We start from the raw sequence: 8,131 nt of genomic DNA, 5'->3' as shown, positions 1-8,131 counted from the left end.
CGAAAGGTTTGTCTATTTAATTTATTCACACTTTCGAGGTACAGCTGTTTTTGGACAAAGTTGAAAGGTCGTGCATATGCTAATGACGTAGGAGGTACAGAAGTAGCAGTATGCAACATGGCGTATAGAAGCTTGTAAGGTAAGTGATGTGTTTATATATTCTACCTGTAAATTCTGACGATTTAACCCTCAAATATTTTACGCGTGGTTTCAAGGATGGCTTTATGCCGTAGCTCTTTTAGTCAGCAAAACCTTGCTCATTTGCACACTATAGGTGAAAGTTTTTGCTGAAGTGGATACAAAGTGAGTGGTGCAGTCATACGTCATAGCAATGCAAGCTTCTTGAACTGGGCCCCCTCGAGACAGTCTTTTATCAAACATACTGGAACAAAGTTTTTATGCAGAGAATTATACTTTATGACGGAAGATATCAAAATGCTTCTATAAAGACTACCTAGAGAAGTGACAACTTTTGCTGTGCGTATTTTTCATAGTTATTGATGTCAGTGTATTTTTCGTGCGTGAAGATGATGTCACTCAGACTCTCAAGCTGTCATCTCGAATTTCATGCGTTGATATGTCATGGCTGTGATAGGAATGTAACACTATACAGGGAGTTGTTGATGCTGCTTTTTCGTCAGCTGCTTCGAGCAGGGTGTGTCATCGGTATTTAAATGACTACTTTTGCAATGGCAATGGCTCATTTGACAAAAATAGCCGCACTGAGTTAGTACAGCCACTGTCCCTCCACCCACAGCCAAGCAGGGTTTCAGTTGACAGGCATTGTTGCAGAGACATTCATTATTCGTAATTTGGAAATTAGTGTTAGAACTTGTAAGATTATCATTTGGATCCTGAAGATCAATTTTAGAGTTGTTTTCGATGATTTTTCTATATTTTATTAAAAAAAAACTTTGGGTGGTTGGTCTGTCACAGTAGAAGTACAGTATTGACAAATTTATAACAATTTTGATTTACCAAGACCAGAAAAAACAAATGAGACGATCGATGGTGGGGTGCATGGCAATGATACTGATGATGATGGTTGTGATGTTGACTTTGATAGCGGGGACAAAAAAATTAACAGTTAAAAAAAGGAATGGATGAAATGGCAGTGAAAAGAGTACTCTCCCATTGAAAAACTTGAAGATTTTACAGGAATGTGAAACAGAATGAGAATTAGTGTTTATATATTTACTTATTTAATGAAACATTTGTAAGTTATATTGCCTGGTTTTTAAAACCAGTTTAGTAAAGCAATATTCCTTCAGGAAAGAGGTTTGCATTGTTGAACACTTTCTGCCATAAAAGTGTGATGTGATATTGTGATAAGGATAGTTCTATTGTCCCTCAAAAAGTTACAGGAAAGTTAAATCGGCCAATGATGTAATTTTTCCCATGAAGTGGAAATGTTTCAATGATTTATAGGATCATAACATTGTAATGTAGTCATTTCATCGATGCAAGCCATAAAATTGAGATACAGGTGAAAGAGATCATGAAAGCTTTCGTTGGTTGCTCTGTCTGATCAGAACTACAACATTAGCTCCTCTTGTCTTTGTTTTCCCTGTATTGAAATCCACTCTTTCACTTTTAAAAGGAACCTTGATAGTCAGTGATGTTGTTAATATCAGATCATGAATAGCAGTCAGAAAATCAATTCATTTTCAGCAGAACTTATTGTGAGATCGTCAAGAACCTGCCATGTAGTGAGGTAGTCAAAGAATCCTAGGTTACCAATGTGGGAATGGAAATAACTTTTTTTTTTAAATAATTTGTAAAAACTTCAAATGTTAATGAAAAGTTTTAAGCAGTAAACTTATCTGATCATCAATCTTTTCACACTTTGGTGATGCATGTCATGCAAAAGTAAAAAAAACCAAAAAACGAGAGAATCTGCCACCTGATCTTCTCAAACAAACTGTGCTGGGGGGGGGGGGGGTACAAAAATTCATATTACATAGCAAGGTATGTGTTCTGTATGTGTTCTGTAGGGATATCTTGGGAGGGGGAGGGATAAGATAGCTGGTCGGAGAAGACCCAAGTGTGAAAAGTTGTCTTGTACTGAACTTCTCTGTTCGCAAAATCTGTGAATCAAGCGAGAAAAATGGGTTGTCACTGTTTGCATGAAGGTAAAAAATTTTAAAGTCATGTGTGACTCAAAGTCACATTTACTTCTCCACAGAATAAAATTCCAACTGAAGGTTTAATTTGTCTGTTAGTAGTAAGTATCAATAATTTGTGTTATGGTAGTAGTGTGTGTAACATTTAGCAATTGTGTACCGGTATCATGATGCCTCAAAAATTGTTATCAAAATGAGTGTCCCTATTCTGGCAACATGTTTTGACATTGCATTCCTGTTTTATTTCATGGCCTAGAACTAATCATCATAGGTCAGGCTGAAGCAATCATAGTTTATAGAGTTTGTATTTTAGAAATAGAACCACTTCATCGTTTCACAGTTTGGGAAAGTTTACAACAGTGTACACCATGGTTTACGACTGTATTCTTTAAATTCTGGAATAAAATGTCCTGGCTAGCACAACAGCTTCATCATAGGCATTCATGTTCTGTAACTTTCAGCGGATCATTGTTCATGATAGTGACAAGGTTCACTTTTTGAAATGTACTCCCAAATGTTTCCATATGCATTCTTGTGTGTCTCTACGTTGTGCCTAGGTCAGCAGAATATAGGGTAATTACCACAGCCTCATACTGGCAATATGCAATGCAATATGTGTTGTTCAGTGTAAATAGGAACAAATTTTACCTTAAAGTTTGTAATTAGTACTAATTAGTTTGCCTGTCAGTAGTGACAGAGCATTGTTTTTGGAATGTGTTCCCAGTTTGATTGGTTCAGATTTTGTTTCTACTTTTATCACAGGAAGTAGCCATGGTAACAAGACTCCTTGTAGGGGTTGAAGGTCATATCCAGGGTACTGCCCAAAAACACGTATACAGTAATGGGTAAAGCCTGGGGTAAAGCAGCTTGCACGATCTATGCATCCTGCAAAGCTAATGTAACACATCCAATGTAGATGTTTCAGATACGCTCTCTAGAGAAATTATAAAAACTGAGAAAGAAAGTTTAATTTGTATGAAAAGTTTTATGCTTGGCCTTTTTGTGAGATTGTACTGTACACAGATCAAAGTGTACTGTATACAGCTCTGAATTTGATTGTTTGCCATCATTCTGTCCACTATGCTGAACAAATCGAAAACTATCAAATAATGGTTCAAATAATGGAATATTGATTGAATTAGAGGATGTGATAAAGTTTCATAAACTGTTAGTGTGAAATATTTGTCTCATTATCAAAACCAAGTGAGTGCATATACATCAGCTGATTAGAGCAAAGTTTTCACATCTGTGGAAAATAAAAGTTTTAGCACCGGAGATTCCATTATCGTGTCATTAGATGCAGCCAGTCCCTGCATAGGCAGACAGCAGGATTGCTGTGACCTTTGACCCAAGTCTCTTAGAATAGTTTTACAACCCAAGCAAACATACTGCTCTGTATTGGCTAGGGTCATGACTGAAGTCAAATTGTTGTGATAACTCTATACAAATGGTAGCTTTGATCAAAATAACAAAAAAATCAGATTCAGGTCAGTTTTAGGTTTCTTGTACTGGTATGTGGTACATTAAAGGAAAAATGTATTTTCTGTTGTGAAGTAATAACGTTTTATTTCGGTATGACCGCATCAAAATTGTAACATCACTATTTTTAGTTTGAACAGTTTTCAAAGTGATGAATTTTGAAAACAGACATTACTTCAAATAAAATACTTTTTATGAGGAGAACACTTTAAAATTCAACCTAATAGCTACTTCTGGATCCTTTTCAAGGCTGCAAAATTTTGTGATGTTTTTATCAGGCTAGAGTTACTAGCATGCTTTGGACAGGTTTTGCCAAAATTTTTACCGGTGGAAATTTATGCTTGTTGACCTGTCCTGCCAGATGAGATGGATTTAGTTCAATGTTACTGACATTCTGACCAAAATAAAATTGTTTATGCCTGCACAGTTGAATCTATCTGCAATAGTTATAGTTTTAGTAGACTTTAACCAGAAAGAGATGGTTTAATGGGAAAGAGAACATTCAAGCCATTAGCATTGAAAACAGGTCTAAATTGACGGAACTGGATCTACCCATTGCAGACAGCCATTTTGATTCTTGGACAAGCAGTTAACTGTATTGCACTCATTTATGAATTTTCAAAATGACCATTTTTTTTCATTCTATCCAATGCAAAATAGTATTTTTATGTGTTGATCTATAAAAAAAAATAGTGTTAAGTAGCCTGCCATATTGGAACACCAGATCACTATAAATACATTTTAGTCTGAAGACACTTTCTTCTGTGACCTAGATGACTAAATATAAATGTGACTTGTCCAATTGATAGGCATGGATAGATAGTATTTGGAGTTCTGTGTATTCAATTCCAAGATGAAAGTTAAAATCACTAAATTTCCATGTTGTTAATCAACGTGTGTCATAGCCAGATCCCTATGTTTCAGTAGAAATAATTGTCTTTACTTCTAGACATAATTTATCTAAATAAAACACAAACAAGGCCTTCAAAATATGACAACCAGCTGAACAGATATTAGATATTTTTAGATGTCAAGTTAATTTTTAATTTCAAGTTACAATGGAGTAATAAAGACACCAAGAAAGACACCAAGATTGTGTATTTAAATGCTATTTAAAATTTATACATGGATTGATGACAGGTATGAAAACATAAACGAGAGATAAATTGTACACTTGACGAGACAAGTTCATTGGTTTATTGAGGAACCAGTGGAAGAATAGACACTATTCTTGACATTTCTATCTCTTAGTAATGTGTAATGTGTTTCTACCGATGCATGTACTTCATCTGAATTCACCGGCCATTTTGACCTCAAACCAAACAGAAGTGCGTTTGACATAAGGATGTGATAAAGACTGTTGTTGTGGTAGTCTGTGTGAGGTTAGAGGTCAATCAGTGTACAGAACTACCCCCATAGAGTTCTTAGATCGACATTTACATTGTAGAAATACAGCAGTTCTGGTCTAATGACGTGACTGATCATCTGCTAAGAATTAGAGATTTTATCGCTCTGGAAATAGATTGTCATAAATTACATGATAAAATCGTTATCGGTATCAGTTTGTGTGTGGTACATTATGATATCAGCGTCTATATGAGTTTTGTGATATCAATGCAAGAAATGGAGAATCCCATCACTTCACAATGTAGACTTGCCCACTAGTCACTTGGTATGTTGTTTGTTACGTAGCCTTTATTGTATCTTATTCGGGCTTTGGCAGTTGTTTATTATACTAGCTTGCTTCACTACATTGTCAAGGCAAAAGTGTTTTCTGAAGTTCATTCTTGCAATTTACTCTGTTAACATTTGGATAAAGGCCATAGACTTTGGACAAATCAGTTCATGGGGTCGGTGTGTACATAAACATGAATAAACCTACCTCATAAAACAGACAATCTGTGATATTGTACAGTATCCCTGTAAAATGAGTTTGCTCAGCAAATTTAATTTCTTTTTCTCAGAAACCAATGCCACTGTTAGGAATAGTATTGAACATTCTTTTGTAAGTCACAACAATTGTGTAAGAAACTTTGGCCTTGGAATTTCAAGTAAAACTTCCTAGATCCTGCAACTTTCTGGACCTAAAATTTGAGGTGATCATGGAAAACAGAGCTTGAAGAGGACAGTAAACGTATAGGCTGTAACAAATGCTATTAGTACTCCCTCTGAAGTTAATATCATCATTAGTATTTTCATGAGGTGATACTGTTCTGAGTCACAGTGTAATGACTTATTGTCTAATACAAATGGAATATTTATGACTTCTTTACTTCCTGTATGTCAATACATAATTTTGTCTAAAAAAAAATTGTAGAATAAATGAATTTTCATCCATGTCTCAATTATTAGTGTACAATCTCTATGTTCCATAGAGTGTCAACAGCAGTTCATAGAATTGTCATGTATATTATGAGATAATTGCCAATAATCATCTTTGATGGAGTAATTATTGTATGCTGTATTGAGAAATTCAAGACTTGTGCCATATTGTCTGACCTTTAACCTCCCATGGTGAGATGCATCATGTTTTGTCATGAAAATCAGGTTTTCTGTGTTTTTCTTTTTAAGTACAGCAAAGTTGCACATCAGTAGATGTATCAATAGATATTTTTTGATCCAATTTAGATTAATTAATGCATCATTTCTAAAGAAATAAGTTCTACATCTTTGACTTGTTGTTTTATGTATCTTGTTTTCAAGATCCGGCACAATATTTTTATATGCAGAAGCATAAAGCCTTTAAATGAAAAAGAAAATTTTATCATGCTTTTCAAAAAAAGTCTGCAGTTTACAGATCAAGTAGTTCAAGTAGGAAAGAGCTCTTTGATGTCCAAATAGCGTAGTTGTTCGATATAATGTCTTGGAAGATAATTCTTAGAATAGGCTGAAGGGTGTTATCAAACTCTACATTCCAACACAGGCTGTGTGTGAAGTTAGGCCAAACTTCTCAGTAAATCCAAATATTTCGTTAGATTTTTGACAAATAATGAATAATCTGGATCATATACAGTGAGTCAGTCGTGATCCTGAGTCAAATTATGATTGAAATTGAAGAAGTACTCATATGATACGCCAGCAAAGACTTTGGGTTGATGTAGAGATGTTGTTATTATTGAGAGCCAAGCAGCAGAGGAAATACCAGAGATGTTTAAGTATTTAGTAAGAGTGACGTAGGTTGGTGTATCGCTTACAAGTCAATATGGAGGCAGAAGCTTTTACTGTCTGATTGTAGTTGCCAGCTTAATTTGCAAAATTTGAAATGGCTTCTTTTTAAGGTAAGATAAAATTACCTTCAATTCAAGATTGGTCGATTCCTATTTGAATATGAGTACTTTAAGTTTTGGTTGTAAGATTTGTGTAATACTTAGATGAAGGACAGAGTACACTGATCTGTCAAGATGGTGTAATGACATTTTTAAATGTCTACCATCCATGGAAGCCATAACTTTGCAACAAGTAGCCTTCGTAAAGATCATTGTTCAGTCTTCACTGAGGCCCGGATTGCGTGTCTTCCACTGCTCACTTCTATTGAATGTGTTAAAATTACCATAAAATGATCCTATTTAATAAAAAATTACAGTGTTTTGAATGCTAAGGACTTCATATTGGCGCATTGGTACGTGTATTTCCACAGGTCAAGTGGATGACCTTACATATCATATCATGTGGTCTGCTTGCAAATGCGACATTACCTACACAACAAATCTGATTATTTCTTGTAAAGCGTAATATTTTGTTGAGCTCATTCTGATGATATGATATTGCATTGAGAATTAGCTGGAAAAGGTTTCTGTCAATCAATTTCAAGAATCAGAGAAGAAAATAATCGATTTCGTGTACTATAAAGAAAAGTGATGAAGTCAGCAGTTTTAAAATTAATATGTCGAAGTGTCGACATCGTGTGTGTCAATGATCATGCTTGTGCTGTGAACATCTTTCAGGGATAAAATGTTTGGAAAAACTCAAACTTTCAAAACACCATAAAAATGGATGTAATCACTTCAAACATTATGACAGATCTTCAGACTGAGGGAAAACTTTGCTGTGTACCGGTACATCAAGGACAAGGTTAAAGTGTATCATCATTACATTGGCTGACCCTTTATGTCTTCTATTTCATCTAACAAAAAGTTAAATTGTTAAAATGATAGTGGTTTAATGTCAGTAGGAACAGTTTATATTGCTCATGTGAGTAGCAGCTGAGTAAATGGAATAGCTTCAGACTATGCATGTTTCTTGAATGATTTCACAGAATTTATCAATAAAACAAATGACAAATTTATCTGGGTTCCCCCTTTGGTTGATAAATGTGCAGAATGGTGTAATTGACATTTTTTTGAAGATATATTTGTAGAGAGTATAACCTTGACAAAATTGTCTTTTTAAATGTTGATATAGAAATACTGTGCCAGAAATTCTGTTGTTCTCTCTCAATTTCTGTGTGTTATGGATATTTTTTACAAATCATGATCATTTGTAGAGTGATTGTGTGCACGTTTATCATTCAATTGCCCTGGTACAGTTAC

General features: G+C 34.8%; 1 protein-coding gene across 6 annotated transcripts in view; it reads left to right on the top strand.

Moving 5' to 3' along the window:
• Positions 1-37: 37 nt before the first annotated feature.
• The window catches only part of LOC139133918 (uncharacterized), a 44,520-nt gene continuing 36,426 nt past the window's right edge, over positions 38-8,131 (top strand). For 3 of the 6 annotated variants that reach the window (XM_070700706.1, XM_070700704.1, XM_070700702.1), the window contains exon 1: positions 38-139. The gene's annotated coding sequence lies outside the window, so the exon portion shown is untranslated. Of the gene's footprint in view, positions 140-6,745; positions 6,881-8,131 lie in introns of those variants that run through there. The other 3 variants (XM_070700705.1, XM_070700707.1, XM_070700703.1) reach the window with 3 other exon arrangements.

The sequence above is a fragment of the Ptychodera flava genome, chromosome 5 (assembly GCF_041260155.1).
Source record: "Ptychodera flava strain L36383 chromosome 5, AS_Pfla_20210202, whole genome shotgun sequence".
In the NCBI taxonomy this organism is placed as follows: Eukaryota; Metazoa; Hemichordata; class Enteropneusta; family Ptychoderidae; genus Ptychodera; species Ptychodera flava.
This window is presented reverse-complemented; position numbering and strand designations above follow the sequence as displayed.